The sequence below is a fragment of the Plectropomus leopardus genome, chromosome 17 (genome assembly GCF_026936395.1).
Source record: "Plectropomus leopardus strain MGB_pleo_1.0 chromosome 17, ASM2693639v1, whole genome shotgun sequence".
Lineage (NCBI taxonomy): Eukaryota > Metazoa > Chordata > Actinopteri > Perciformes > Serranidae > Plectropomus > Plectropomus leopardus.
This window is the reverse complement of record NC_142192.1, coordinates 19,322,194-19,338,398: the sequence shown is the minus strand read 5'-3', so window position 1 is coordinate 19,338,398 and position 16,205 is coordinate 19,322,194. Positions and strand designations below refer to the sequence as shown.

At 38.9% G+C, this 16,205-nt stretch overlaps 1 protein-coding gene and 1 long non-coding RNA gene across 2 annotated transcripts in view; one reads left to right on the top strand and one right to left on the bottom strand.

Moving 5' to 3' along the window:
• Positions 1-7,628, bottom strand: part of nxph1 (neurexophilin 1) — a 68,916-nt gene extending 61,288 nt beyond the window's left edge. Inside the window, exons 1-2 of the mRNA XM_088090577.1 lie at positions 7,537-7,628; positions 4,864-4,973 (exon numbers count right to left, since the gene is read on the bottom strand). The gene's annotated coding sequence lies outside the window, so the exon portion shown is untranslated. The remainder of the gene's footprint in view (positions 1-4,863; positions 4,974-7,536) is intronic.
• Positions 894-6,541, top strand: LOC121958002 (uncharacterized). Its single transcript, XR_006106804.2, has 3 exons — positions 894-981; positions 1,255-1,373; positions 6,306-6,541. It is a non-coding gene; the product is annotated as an uncharacterized LOC121958002 (long non-coding RNA).
• Positions 7,629-16,205: the final 8,577 nt, after the last annotated feature.

Sequence of the window (16,205 nt, the reverse complement as noted above, 5' to 3'; positions counted from 1 at the left end):
CTGTAGATGGATTATGGAAATGTTGGCTCTAAAAGTTAAATGTTTCTGATTGAATGAAATTCTTGTTTTTGCAGAATTGTCCAATCTCAATGGGCCTCACTCACAATTATGTGATTATGTATGATTCATGACATTCATTAGTTCTTAACACCTTTCCGATGTTGGTGAATCAAAATCTAATTGACAGGCACATTCTAGGCGTTTACCATCAGCATGCTGCCACACAACCATTTTTCTAAACAAGGAAATATGTTTTCCTAGATGTGCACCATGGAGAAAGTGGTGATGTTGTTTCTTTGCACATACTAGTGAAAGTGTTACCAGTTGCTCTCCAAATATGCGCTCTCTCCTGAGGGCACAGACTGCAATATCTTCCAGCATGGCTTGATATGCCATCCTAACAGATGCTGGGAGGTAAATCAGAATCTTTTATATACCCTGCATTCCTGTTGATCAGCTACCAATTAAAAGTGGCAACATATGTGCAATTTCAGGGCACCAGGAATTGGTGGAAGAGGGCAGTCATCATAGGCCGAGTGAAAAAAAGTTAAATAAAAACAACAAAAACCTAAACTGTTATTGTGCAGTACAGTATAGACATTCTTATATACATTTACATACACACCAAGTTAGGACGGGGACACACACTTTCTATCCTTGTATAATTTAATTCTGACAGTAACTGATGAAGTTGAAAGGATGTCATAATTTGTCATGCCTCATCCTGTCAAGTTGTCTTTTTTTGTTCTCCTTGTGTTTCATTGTTTTGTACTTCATGTTTTATTTTGAAACTCACATCTTGTCTTATTTCAGGTCCTGCACTTCCTGCTCCTGTGTGATTACCTGCCCAGCCCTAATGTGTTGCACCTGTGTCCAATTGTCTGCACTCCCCTTTAGTATATAGTCTCTGTGCGAGTTGGTCTTGATTTTCCGTCAGCATCCTAGCCATCCTTGTGGGAGTTTTGTGAGCCTTTTTTGAGAGTATGACCTGTTTTCTGTTTTTGCTCTCTGCCCTTTGCCAGATGATTTTGTACCTCTGCCTAGGATTTGTTTAGATCTTCTGTGTACCGACCTGTTTTCTGGCTATTAAAGGACTGATAGTTGATACTTTTATATAACTTGCATTACACTTGCATAACGTTTTATTATGGCCCAAAGTTGCACATATTTAAGGGCGGGGCCACTTGAGTGACAGGCTGTCTGTAAATCATTGCAAGAGTCTGTGAGTCACACCCAGCGTTTGCTCCTCCACAGCTTCACCCTCTCAGCCAAATAAAGTCACTTCTGGCTACAAAAAAACAAGGTGGCAACGGCTGAAATGCCGAACTGGAGGATTCAAAATGGAAGTCCACAAATTAATGGATGACATCAAGGTAGCTATGTCTATTTTTTATATAGTGTATGGTTGAATAGGGAAATCGGTCAGTAACCCGTGATGACTGTTTACAACAGATAGTTTGGAAATAATTTTTACAGTTAAAACTTCAAATTCCATTCTAAGACTGCGGGGTTTGACTAAAACCCACTGGCTCTCCTGACTGTGTTTCTCCATACTATAATATTAGGCGACCATGACGGCCCAAAGAGCTAGAATTCTTTGTGTAAATCTAGCATCAAAGACTCAAACAAGTGACACAAAGGCTTTTCTCCTGCTGTAAACTGTGTCTCCATAGATGAAATTCTTCTTTCAGGCATGGATTTTGGAAAAAGGGGAAAAAAAAAAAGAGTGAAATAAAAACATTAGTCTGCACTGGGCAAAAGCACATATTTTACTCCTCTTGTTCCTTTGCTATCTTTTGCTCTAAACTATCAAAGTGCAGCTCGCTGGTAAACATTAGTGTGCTGTGTGCAGTTCACTGAAAATTAATTTTAAATTTCTGAAATTATCAAAAAGTCCCTTTTCACCAACATATGGGGCAGTGAAAGAGGCTGTTTTTCTCACAGGCTATGGCTGAAGAAAAGACGGAAAACACAGAGACATTTAATGAGAGATGAGGAGGTTCTTCCGTGGCTTTCCTCTCTCACTCACCACAGTATCTGCAGTCTTTTCTGAAAGCCTTTTTTAAAGACAGACCACCACTTTCCTTGATTGAGGCAGTGCTTTATTTTATCAGGAGGAGATTATCAGTTAAAAGAGACATCTTTTATCTTTAGGCTCCGGGGAACAGAACTTCGAAACAAAGAATGCTGTAGAGATGATCTTTAGTGTTTGACCTAGTATCCTTAATCAAATTTTCCGCCAGATCTTGATGTCTCTGAGGTCGCAGCAAAGTCACCGGTTTGAAGTGGGTTTTACAACATGACTTAATTGATTAGGGCAGCCTTTTCTTGGCAGAGGGAATTTAATTGGAAGACAGAGACATGATTACGTGAAGTGCTGATTAAATGAGAGGACCAAAACCATGTAGCCTGTCTCTGTTTTACTTCCCAACATCCGATCATAATCAGGGGCTCTGGTGATAAAGGCAATTACATTACTTCAACAAGCAGAGGACAACAATTTAACCAATGGAGGACTAGAATAATTAGACCTAATTGTCTATCTACATGACTGCATTAGTACAGAATCCGTGCCTTCAGGGAGCATTCTGTAGCCAAAACTACACGGTGGTAAAAACCGCAAACATGCAGTATAAGGGAAATATCTCAAGTACTGAGTGTTTGACCTGACTGCTTCTCCATTTTTTTGTGATTTTTTTTTTTGCCACATATGTTTATCCATAGTTTTCATACATTCTATCAGTCCAGCAATTAGAAAAAAATAACAATATTATCTCAATGTTCTTTACTTAGGCTTTACAATATTGCATGTAGGAAGGCATTATAGTATGACCAAATCAAAAATCACGCCAGCCTCCAACTGAGCAGTCTGCACAACTTAAGCTGTCTTTCACTGACATCTGGTGGTAATGTTATGGCACAGTTAGAATTAAATGTGCTTTGTATGAGTGTGCATTTATCGTAAATGAATACAGTACATTTTAATTTTTCTCCATGCCAAAATGTTGGTAGAGCAGTGTTGATTTTTATTCTACTGTTGTAGCTGTTATTCACAAACAGGAGTTAAGGCAAAACTGTTGAAGTTGAAGCTAAAATCTGCTGCTGTGTATTAGTAGCATCATTAACACCCTGTTCCTCCCTTTGCAGTGTTTACAGTTTTCCTGCTGAAATACTATCAGTTTCATATTTTCTCTGTGGTGATTTGATGACATGACATAACTTAATATGCAACATATAAGCACAAAGTTGAAATAATGAAGTTCTTAAAACTAGATATGGACACATTTACCCTCCTCAAAAATAGGGCCAGCAGATCAGAATATAAAAGGTATAAAAGTTTTAAAGACCCAATTGTGTGAGCTGATGTCGTGTTGTATTTGCTATATAAAATTTGCACAAAATACAGTAGATAGCAAATGGTAAGATGGTTTGTGGCAGCCCAGTTGCAAGAAGAACATGTTGGCATGATTCATACGTATCATATCAACGTTTTCAATGTTAGGTAGTAAAGTGTGTCATAAAGATGTGAGGGAAAAAATAGTTACAATGTGATAAAAACAGGTCATGACATAGCATGCTATGAGATTTTTATGAAAAAGTCAGTATAGTATTTCATAGCACTGCAATGAAAAAATTAATTAATAGTATAGCAGGAAGTCATAGTATGCTGTGACAGAAAAATGTGATTGAAGAAATATTTTAGAATGTTTTGTCAAGTTAATCTGTTTTTAGCTACGTAAGTTTCATTTAAATCAGCAATCTCTTTTTCAAGGGAGACCTGGCTACGACTGCAGCCTCAGAAAAGTTAGAGACAAAAAAAACATTTAAAAAAAAAACATAGAAGATATACAGTGACATGTAGAAATATTAAAACAAAACTTATAAACAACAACATCATCATCATCATCATCATCATCATCATCATCATCATCATCATCAGGTCCATCTGCTCCTGACTTGTCTGTACTGCCCTGTGGATTTGGTTTTTACTTTGATAACAACGTTCATTGAGAACATTTTCAGCTCCCATGTTAAACAGTATTATTTGATGATTTTATTTGTTTTAATTTAGTTTTGCCAGTTTTCTTTCATGTTTTAATAATGGTTGATGTCAAACAGAAATTGAATGTATATATATTAAGAAGAATATTTTAAAGAGAAAAATACAAATATGACAAGGAGTAATGGGGCATAGGGCGGAGGGGGGGGAATTAGTGGTATATTTCAAATATTAAATCTACAGTTTAATCCTTTGAAGTATAAGGCAAACAGTGCCTATGAACTTTTTACACCATAGGAGTAAACACTTCTAACTTAGCAAAGTCATCCTCACTGCATCTACAGGTGACAAAGGCGTAGAGGGCGGAGAAGGAGGTGAAGAGAGGGAACGACAGAGTGAGGAGGCAGGGAGTGAGACAGGAAGAGACAACTGGAGACAGAAACTCACAGATGGTACTCTACCATATTTCAATCTGGGAACTGAGAACCTTGGAATTCAACTGGTATAGGTAGTGACGATAACATTTCTGGCATCATGGCACACCTACTCCAGTGTAATATCACCTAACTGATGGAATTAAGAAAACCATTTAAGCTCACAGGTAATTCTTCTGGGACCTCGTGGTAATCTTGCCTCTCGGCCATATATCAGCATGAAAGGACTGTACTTTGTGGATGTATGACTCTTTGAACGCAGGGAGAACAAAGTTGCAATCGAAGAGGAGATGCCAATTTTTTTGATGGGCAGTGACTCGCTTTTTAAGGGCCCTAAAACAGAATAGTGGCAAACACCTAATGGTCATATACGTAGCAGATAAGACAGATACAGTAGCCTATCACACAAGCACAATAAACACTAATTACCTCTTTACGCTGTTATTTGTTTCCTCATCCAGAATGTTTGTCTGTGGGTGATATGCAGCTGCCGTCACATCCCGTTTTATAGAGAGCAGGTCACAAATAGAGATGTTAATCTGAAATAAATTAATAAATGGATTTTATTATTGAACAGCCAGCTCACAGTCCTAAATGATGAAGTGCAACATAATGGTGAACTAGCCTTTTCAGTAAGGCCGTGCAGTTCAGAATGAATACATATCACAACACTCATCACAAGTGATTGCACAGAATATGTAACTGGACAGAAGAAAACAAGGACTAAATAGTTTACTGCAGTCTTTTTGGAAAACAAAATTCTGAGTTTTTCCAGAGAATAAATGTGTATATTTGTTCGTAGACTCAGCTCATTAACTCTCTTCCTTGAGCAGAGAGAAATCTGACCGGGAAACCGTGTCTATAAATGATAGACAAAAGGTTTGTAGCCACTTCCCCGGCAGTTTTAGCTTTTAGTGGGAATGCTTCAACTCATTTTGAAAAATAATCTGTGACTGCCAAAATGTAAATATGGCCACGCTGGAAGTGGTCCTTTCCAAGTGGTGTATTTTGTGATGTATGTTATTTCTGAGAGCAAAACATGAAGGTCTCTTAAGCTTGTATTAACCACAGAACTTATTTAAGGCTTCTAACCAAAAGACCATCAAAAAAAGTCATTGACTTTGAGACGAGGGAAGTGGAGGTGCTGAAATGCTAACTGATTACTAACTGAGTACTTTTTACACCTGCCAAAAAGTGACTGCAGCACCTGTCTTGTTACTGAAAGGCCATTTTTGCCCAAAATTACTTGATTTCACTAATAGTGATTATATTTGACAGATTATAACCCACCCAGTCCCTTTTACCTGTCTAAATACCTTTAATAGACCATTTCAAACCATAAAATGCACTTAATTGCTGGGTTAAACTTTTTTTTCTGACTTCAAGTGCAGAATTTATTTAAATTTCTTGTGAGAGGGTTTTCAGTTTACCTTCATGGTACTGATTTTCTCTAAATTGAGAGAAAATCAAGCTCCTGTGACCTTCAAATGTTTGTAATGTTCTGCTGTGCATTTTTTTTTTTTTTTTTTTTACAGTTGCCTCATTTTTATTGTTTGTTTTTTCTCTCTTTTTTTTCAAAATAAAATTCTGCAAAGACAGAATGGCAAACTTTAAAAGAAGCTTGTTGACAGATACCTGACTAATACCACTAATATATGCCATTGCACTTATACACACATATAGGCCTACACATACCACAACATAAACTACTGACCCTGTTATATGCTTTTTACCCTCAGGAAAACAGGAAAGGGAAAACTAGAGACGGATGTGAATGGATTCTGGAGTTGCAAAACGCTTTAAATCATATTAATCATGATAAAAACCTGATATTGTACTGTTACCCCCTTCTCATGTTTAATCAATTGTAGATGCATTACCCGCTCGCATCAGCAGAGGGACGAGGCTGATGTGTTCAAATGCTGCCTTCACAGCGTCGGAAATATTCATGTCCAGCTCCTGCCTTCATGAAGACCCAAAAAAGAAGCCCAAAAATACAACTGAGAAACATGGAGTATGATTTGACTGGCAGTTTCTGCTGTATGACTACCGATGGCGCGGAAGAATTGAAAATGTGTTCAATGCCAGTGACCACAATAAAAATTAAACTTGCATGCCTTGCTCTTGACTTTTTGCTTGACTTCTGGCCCTTTAAAAGATATTCAAACAGGTAAAAGGGGCCGGGTGGGCTATAGGTGATCACTATGAATGAAATCATTCTCATGTCACGTCATTCTGACGCAAAAAAGTCTTCCGGTGACAAGATAGGAGCTGCAATTATTTTTTGACTGGTTGAAAGAGTGCATTTTATGCGTTGTATTGTTGCACTAGCAATTTATGTGCATGTGTTAAGTAATTAGTTAGTAATTAGTTTAACTATATCAATCTGGCAACACTGAGTTTGACCGTTTGATGCGATTCCGGCCCGAGTTTGAGGCAAAGAGAGGCTCTTGATCAGCTGTGTAACCTACTTTTTTTTTAATCTGTGGGGGCGGCAGTTGCATATGATGGTACCAATCACAGCCGCATGTATTTTCTGTCATATTTCTTTAACACAGACTGCACTTGCACAAATCAAATGTTTAAATATCCAGCCTGAATATCCAGACCTCTTTTTTAAATCAGCTCGACTGCAGCTACAACATCAACGTTTCTCTACACACATCTGTTTAACCACCTCAGTAGGTCTAATTTGTTTAGTTGAAGCTAAAAGAGAAATGGCTTTAAAAATTGAATGTACTGCATGTACGAGGAGTTACTCATGGCATAATGATGAGTGTCGCTGCCTCCTAACTTAATGCGACGGGCTGGCGTTTATACAGGTAATGTAGCTAGTTAGTTACAATGCGAGGTAGCTTTACTTGGCTAATTCCATGGGACTACTACTTTATACTTCTGCTTCATTAAATTTCAGTGGGAAATATTGTGCTTTCTACAACAATAGGTTTATTTGACATTAATTTAGTCACTGTTCATGGAGATTTAACTCAGCCGAGTTACTAAATTTCTGAAAGGGGATGCAGTCAGATAACCTAAAGTTAACCAACAAGTAGCAAAAACATGGACGACGCGCCCCTGCTTACCCCATGGAAGTCGACTTACCCCCGATATGCTTAAGTGAGATTTAAATATCCCGGATACGAGTGCTGCCATCCCGCGAGTGTGATGTCATTGGGAGCCCTGCATCTGACTTCCTTATAATACATCCATGATCTGCGCAGTAATGATAACCGCGGTGGAGAGAGTTCCCGCCCAAACACCCGTCAGACCAATCGTGAGCAGCTCCATTGAATGTGAGCAAACGGATTGGCTGATACAGCTGTCAATCATGGCAAAAACGCCCCCTTTTGTATGATTTCATTAAAACCGAACGTATCATGAAAACAAACACTTGAACAAACATCACGGTACTACCACCAGTGACAGAAACCATATTTGGGAAAAAATTATTTGGCGTATACTTTTAGTTTTTAGTTCAGCCTAAGACCATTCACTGACATGGAGGGGCGGGTCGTAGGACCTGTACTGCAGTCAGACACCAGGGGGAGATCGAGATCTAATAACTTCACTTTGGGGGAGCTGTCATGTCGTCTATCTTTATATATAGTCTATACAGTCTGTGGTAAAGACACAGATATTATATACAGTCTAAAAGACTGATAAAGCGAAAGATCTGCCAAAAACTACAAGCTGTTGTGATTGGTTGATTCGCATTTGATGACATGCAACGGAGCTCCCGCCCCCCTCGGGTGGTTGGCGGGCAATACGAAAATAAGGAAGTACAAGGCGTGTGCATGCACGCGCGTCAGCGAGCTCGCTACCGTCAGTCCTGCTCAGTTTGTGCTTTGAGTGCTTGTGAGGGTGAGTTACGTTACTTTTGTACAAGTAATGTGGGTTACCACTTTTAGTTTTCACTCTCCAGTAATGTGGACATCTGCATGCAATGTCATGCCACATGAGGAAATTTTCTGCCTAGCTAACTATCTATTAGCAAGCTAAATTTACACCGACATGTTCCCTTAGTAAAGAAACGCTCAGAATCAGTTTTAAGTGCACATTATTACGAGAGTCCCGGCCCTGCTGAAAAAACCCAAAAAAACAAACAAACAAAAAAACAAAACAGCTAAAAAACACCTTATGCTGGTAGCTGGTTTTAGCTGGCCGAACATGGTCTTAGCCTACTTGGTTTTGACCCAGTTCCTGCTGGTCTTTGGTTGACATGCTGGTGTGACAGACCTGTTAAGCTATGCACATTTATCTTTATGCATAACACATGATAGCAGACTTACTTTGCTTTTCTTACTTCCCCCTCATGACACTGTTATTTCTTCAAGGGCATTGATTTGGTTTCATTTTTACAGGAAGTTATGCGAAAACACACCTGAAGATGGTCAAAAAAGCCGGTCAACCAGCTTAACCATCTTAAACTGGTTAACTCATATCCCTTTCTTTGTAGCCAAACTCCATAGCAAAAAAGAGTGATTTAACATTGCTCAACACAGGATCTGCTGGTCTACCTCTGCTGTTTGGGAAGCATTACATTAGGGAGCTATGTCGGAGACAAAGGCAGCAATTAATGACATAACAATTGGGACACTACTTGGATGTGATAGTGCAACATATGTACTCTGTATTTTTGTTTTCTGTCTCATGAGTCAAAGACCGAGCTGCGCTACGTGTTTGACAGCACGTACATCAACCTGGCTGTTTCTAACCATATATGCCCTTGTAAGTTGTAACATATCATATACACATATCTCTTCACAATGCCGAAATAAAATTATATAAAACATGCTGAAATGAAATTATGTAAAACAAATTGGTGTACTCGTCTTTGTTTGCAGCTTTGTTGGCTGCCTCCAGCAAAAGCATAATGGGGACCAAAGCTGTGTTATGCTTTTCTAAAAACAATTTATTTGTAATTTTGCGGTACCAGTACAGTGTCTGCATGGAAATGTTTACATAAGGAGCTATCAGTGCCAACTTACATATCAAACCAGTAACATAACCTAACTTCAATTTGGTTCATGTAAGGGCTTGAATAATAGTTCTTAAAATCCTGCAGCTCAGACAGAGGAGGCGACATGCCACTTAAAGGTCCAGATGTCTGAGATGCCTGGCAAAACCTCGGCTCTTTCAGCAATTGACAGTAAAAAATTCATCTCATCAGTTATACCAGCGGTTAAGGGTAGGATGCAGCATCTGTACCCTGCATTCTGCAAAGTCATGAAACGAGTTTGTTGTGCACTACACTGTGAATGAAATCTACATTTAAGGTTCTGAACAGCACTACAGTATGGCTGACTCACTAAAAAGTGAGTTATATAGTGGACGGGTGTACATCCTGAACAGAGCTTTTGTTTGTGTTATTGTGTGACTTTGGCGTTTAAAAAAGTTAGCTTTGACTCACCAAAGCAACACAATAACACAAATTACCTGACAAACCAGAGCAGCAGTAGACCAGCAGCTCCCCTTTTTCAGCAACCCAAAATTACTTTGTTTGTCAGTGGAGTCTTGTAGCTTTGACAAGAGCATAGATGTGCACTTTCAAGGACTTTCCTGTCGAAACCGGCTGTATAACGGAAAGGTAAAGTATTCTCAATGGGACTTCTTTAGGTGGCTTAAATATGTTTTGTTGCTGACCCCATCCATAGCAGTATATTGATTAGCTTCTGTTTAGGCACTCTTGCCACTTCTCCAAACAGGGGGCATACTGACAGACATTGTTTTTTTTAAGGATTATATTTATGGAGATTTTCCCTCTATTTGACAGGGTAAAGATGGTGTGAAAGGTGGAGAGAGAGGGGATGACATGCAGCAAAGGGCAGAGGGTGGAATCAAACCCATGACCGCTGTGGCAAACACGCAGCCCCATGCACATGGGGCGCCCGCTTCACCAGGTGAGCCACTGGGCACCCCATACTGACAGACATCTACTGTAGGTTATACACTGACTATTGATAAGTAACTCATACAGTGTTGAAAAACAAAGGAAAAATCCCATCATCAGGTTGTCAACCCATTTTAAGTGAATTTCACCTTATTAATAATTTTTCAATTTACAGTCAGCGAGTGTGTGAGTGAGAGATGAGAGTGATTCTGGCCTGTTAGCATGGCAAAGCTTCTTAGAGGGGACCTTCTACAGCAGGTACATCAGCAAACAATATAATAAGGCTATTGTATGATAACCTTTTTAATTGAAATACTTTGATATCTGATCAGAGACTCAAACCTACAGGGTTTGAAATTTCTGTCAGGTAGAACATACATCTGTCAACACTCTGGTAAAGTCTGTAGTGGATTGTTTACAAGACAGAATGTGTTTAAGCACATTAATTATTTTTTATTGGTGCAGACATGCATTTTTTCACACTAAATTAATGGATTGTATTTTCATTTTATTTTGTATTGTCTCTTGCAGATGAGGGAAATGCTGCAGCAGTGCGAGAGACATGCGCCTGCCTGTAAGTACCTCTTACAACCTCACTTTAAAAACCTGAACAATCCCTTTAAGAAAAATACAAATCCTGCTTAAAAATGATGCGTTAAAGCACCATGGGAAATTTTGTTTTTCTTTTTGTACACTTCCTGGTTGTGATAAATGGTGTGATTTTACAGATTTTTAAAGAAAAAATGCCTTCTGGCGGGATTTGGGGTTGAGGTTTCTTGAAAATAATACAAAATTAATACCATTTGAAGTTGTATGTCCCTCCCAAGTGCTTATTTTAAAAAAAAAAAGCCATCCCCATTTTGCACCACCCCTTCCCACCTGATATAAAACAGTCCCTGACCACCGAGGGTGGTATTAACATTAACTGCTTGCATTAACAGATGGGAACACTATTCAATGGGGGAACACATTTTGACACAATACTGATAACAGCAATTTCTGACACAAACTGCTGACCCTAATGTGAAGCTGATACTTCGCCCCTGAAATAGCAGTTTTAGGATTCATCCACTCGATGGCAGTGTTTATCTAAATTCCTTACTGGGGTTGATGCCAGCAGCTCCAATCCATCTCCACAGTTGGCACTACTCACATGGTTACTTAACAAAGTTTGAGTCAAGTCATGTTGCACCAGGCATCTCTAGATGCCTCAAAAGTGGGATTTTCAACCCCATAAAGGTGAGTCAGATCTGATTCAACAGTTTACCTTATTTATAAACGATGCTTTGTGTGCAAATAACTCTACAGAGAATGTGCTGCAAAAAATAAGATGATTAGAGGCCTTATTCCATCTTTTTTGAAGACATTACTCTTTTTAATGCAATTTTACAAGAAACTGCAGTAGGAACAACTTGAAGTATTGTCAACCCATCTGCAGTATTTTTTTTTATAGAAATAAGTAAAATGCGTAATCAACAGAAAATGGTTTCTAATGTGATCTTCAGTCACTAACAATAAGCTGCAGATATCAATTTAGGGACTATATGCTTCATGGTAAGTTCTACTTGAAAAGCCTGAAATTTAAACTAGAAATGTAACTAAGTATGGGGACATTCTCACTGAGATCATTTTTGATTTACTCTTATTTGACTACATTTTGACAAGTTCTCACATTATGTGGTGCTGATTCCTCCGTCAGTTGCCATAAGACCCTCTGAGTAATAACATCACTCTCACTCAGTCTTCCATGCTTCTTGTCTTTTGCATAACCAGATTTCATAATGAGCTCCTGAGATAAAGAGGGCATGCAAGTACAATACTCATGTGTCCCCATGATCACTGGTGATGAAATGCTCTGAAACTCAAAATATGGTGTCAGTCTTATCAGCTGCTGTAAACTGCTGTAAGCTCTAAGACGCCATAAACAGAGTACTTCATTGTGAATGGTCGTACTAAAGGAAATATCCACTTGGCTCCTTGAATCAACAACCGGATGCTTCTATAAAGGTCATAAGGTTTTCTGAATGGTTTGATGAAACCTGTGGGATATTTTGGAGAGACTCGTCAGACAGTGCGCTCCATCAACATCATGAAAACAGAAAATTAGCAAGAGCAAGTTATGGTGTAACGTCTTACTAATGTTGGGTTTACCTTTCATAATTCACCCATTTGTGCCTTTGCAACATTTTTGCAATTAGAGGTTTCCTACATATTACCAGAATGCCTCTGAGCAGCTCCCAGAGAAGGGAGTATGATCCTGTTACTTTCACCTTGAACTGAACCCACACACTCTTGATCTTCGTTCATCAGACCTTGGTGCCTCTGTGCCGAGCTGGTGTGATTCATCAAAATTTCAGTATGAATTAAAAAGTAAAAAAACAAATTATATTTAGCCATTTTACACTTGGTTTGTTTCATATGAATGGCAAATGTGTCGTTATATTACCCACAATTAAATTATTTTAATTATTTCCATTTCACATTACTAATTCAAAAAAAGCTGGGAGAAATTAAAAATACATAAACAGCATAAACATGTGTCCTAGGAGGCTAGGGCAGAGTGAAAATTTGGCTCCAACACAAAGGGAAGAGAAACAATATTGTTTAAATACAGTGCACACTTTCAGACAGCAGGAAGTTTAGAGGAGAAATGCTAGGGCGTACAGGTACAGGCAGAAACTCAACCTTTCTGGATTTATCCAAGACCCCTGCTTCACACATCCAGCAGACAAAGATCAACATCAGCAGTCATCTGCAGTCATGTTTGTATCATTTTAGTTGCTAAATGCTCCACAGTGTTCATTAGCTAGGCGTCAACTTTGTCTGTGTGCTGTTTGGTGCTTGGCTTGGTGTACAATGTTTTCAGAGCTTTTCCCTGAAAACAGCTGTCTGCTGTGGCTGGAAACTATTGTAGCGTAAGTGCATTAATGATACCAAAATATGCACCGACAGTTTACAAGCCTCAAGGGGCTCTGAAAGTATGCGTCCTAAACACATAAATTTGTACAACAGATCAAGCAAAAGATCAGAAATAATAACTTTAATATTAAATAACAGAATTTCACTTTTGTTAAGCCCACCTCGGGGCACCACCCATGTAAGAAAGATAAATAGTTGCCAATTAATTTATTCTGTCTCAACTACTAGGTTACTACTACGTTTTTGGCTCATGTACAGGGACCAATTTGTAATTTGTATTCTGACGTGATTAAACTAAAGAAAACATACTTATATTATATTCTAATTCTGCCAATATATCACCATTAACCCTGTATACGGAACCTTTAATATAATTTTTTCATATTATGTCTTTCTTCTTGTACATTAAGAACTTCCTGCTTGAAATAAGCATGCCCTTTTCTCAAAAAGTACAAATTTGTTCTTGAAATTCCAACTTTATTCTTATCATAGTACAATTTTTTTCTTGAAATCATGACTCTGATCCTCTGACCGTCTTTCTCAAAATATTTCAACATAATTCTCGCAATTTTGGCTTTATTATCCTGATCCATCATAGTGGTCATAAGTAAGGCACTGAACACGGCAGCGTTAACAGTTGTGTTGTGAACTGTGGCCTCTAGGGGCCGACCGTGAGGACTTGACTGTTAATCTTGTTATTGAAGGTGTTGCTGGGTGGTTTCAGCCTAGATATCTCCACTCAGTCATTGTATGTGTGTAGAGACTGTGTAGTGATGGGAGTGGTCCGTGGCTCCCCTGCCTCTGTTGCAGAAGAAAAACAGGGCTGACCCACATTCTAGGAATATCACCCTTCAGTACAGAACCTGAATAATGGATACTTTGTCATAAAGACACATGGGACGTTGTCTGCATCCTATACAAAACTAGATCACAAGTCTGCACTTATAGAAAATAGAGTTGCTTTTCAGAGCCACGGATCAAAGATGAAATTCATATCAACTCTTTATTATCTTCTGTTGCCTCTCTGACACCTTCTTTCCCATCTCTCCAAGCCTCTTTTCCCCTGCCAACCATCCTCCGCAACGCCCTGAATCCTGCCGCTCTGCCTCAGCAGACACACTGAATGTCATGGTGAGCTGAGCGCTAGTTAGGAGCGTGACATTTCCAATACAGCCAGGCCAACCAGGGACATCAATTACCTCTGTTGATATCACGTAGAAACAAGTGTATCCTATTAACCCCGCTGTGTTCTCACAGCCGGCCCAACACTCGCCCAATTCCCAGCATCCTCGCTGAGATTTAGTGGTAATTCGTTGTTGAACCTGACAGGAGTCATACACTCAGGAAATAGCCAATTCCTTTTGTATGCCGGGAAAACATCTTATCAATTTCACCTCATCACATGCCTTGTGATGAAAAAGTGTGCTGGAATTTAAAGAAAAAGTACATCTCATATAAAGCTACACCAAATTTCTTCTAATTTCTATGCATAAATTCATAAATTGCCAAAAATTCATCTCGATTGTAGGTGGAGCTTTGGAAGTGTGGCTACTAAGTCAAAGTAAAAAGCCGATAAAAACAGTGTTCAGCTAGACACCAGTTTCTTTGCTGAGAGTATCCTTAAGAGACCAGAGTAAATTTTTAATGTCTCTGAGACGGAAATCAATCCTATCTGGCTAAAACATTCTCAGAGTGAAATATATTTGGTCTCATCTACCCTCAAGGGTCAACTCACTTTTTCAAAGGTTTGGAGCACATCTCACATTTTCCATGTAGTGAACCTTACTTGCTCAGGTAAATGTTCAAAGATGGTCTCAGGTGTGTGATGTGAATGTTATTTTTGATTTTTCTCTCATTGGTCCACTGACTCTTGGTCCATGTCTTTTGACGCCTGCTGGTGAATTCTTATTTTCGTATCCATGCTCTGATTGGTCAGTGTTTCCTGGCCTTTTGTATTACTGCATTTTTACATTGTCTTTGCACCCTATATTACGCCGTTACCAGCAGCGTTTCAAACTGCTGTGACAGGAGCCATCCAGAATGTGTCATAACGCTGCAAAAGGTTCAGTCTGACTGCATTATAAACCAACATCACCTGGCGTTATTATACCACTTTGAAAGGTGGGTTTTGGCATTGGTGTTTGATGCTGAAATCCCTGACTAAGCAGCTGTACTTGATGAGTTTGAAATGGCTCAATATAAACACTTGCAGAAGCGTGCCTTGAGCAGATGACCATATAAAGAAATTCGGCACACTATGACATCATACTGTATCCAGAGTAGAAAAACAAGCTGGAAAACCGAGTGTTCAGAACAGTAGGAAACCTGAGGTTTGGCTCATAGGGAACACTACATACATTAACCCCTTTTTGTTGTATGTTTACCATGAACATCCTTCATTTTAACACTATATGTAAGACACAAAAAATGGAAAAGCATAATAATGCCCCTTTAAAAGTTCAGATAATGGTAAGCTCCAGCTTACAGGCCACCAAGCTCAGGCAGTAGAAATAGTGCTGATTGTGGGCTTAGTTCTAAAAAATATTAATAAATTTGAAAATAACATTTACAAGGATTTTAAAATGCACTTTTGTGTTTTCATTGAGACTTTATGAAGAGTGCTGATTGTTCTCAATGCATCTGCCATGCTGCAGTTTTTCCAAACTAAATTACAGGCCAAATTTCAGTCCATATAAATGAATCCTTTAATCCTTCGTATCAAAACAACTGAATATTTTTACCCCTCAAACATCAAGTGAGAAGGATGGTTTGGTTGCCCCCATTTTGGAGTTGGCCTTCTTTCAGTTACACCCCCCCCCGCACCCTCTGGTGGGGTACAATTCCAGAAATGAACAACTTTGGCCACTTCCTTTTCGTGACCTGGATTTATCATTCATCATCTTACTGCAAGGTCCAATGGGTGTTAAGAGCCCATATAAAACAGCACAGAACTGGTTGACCC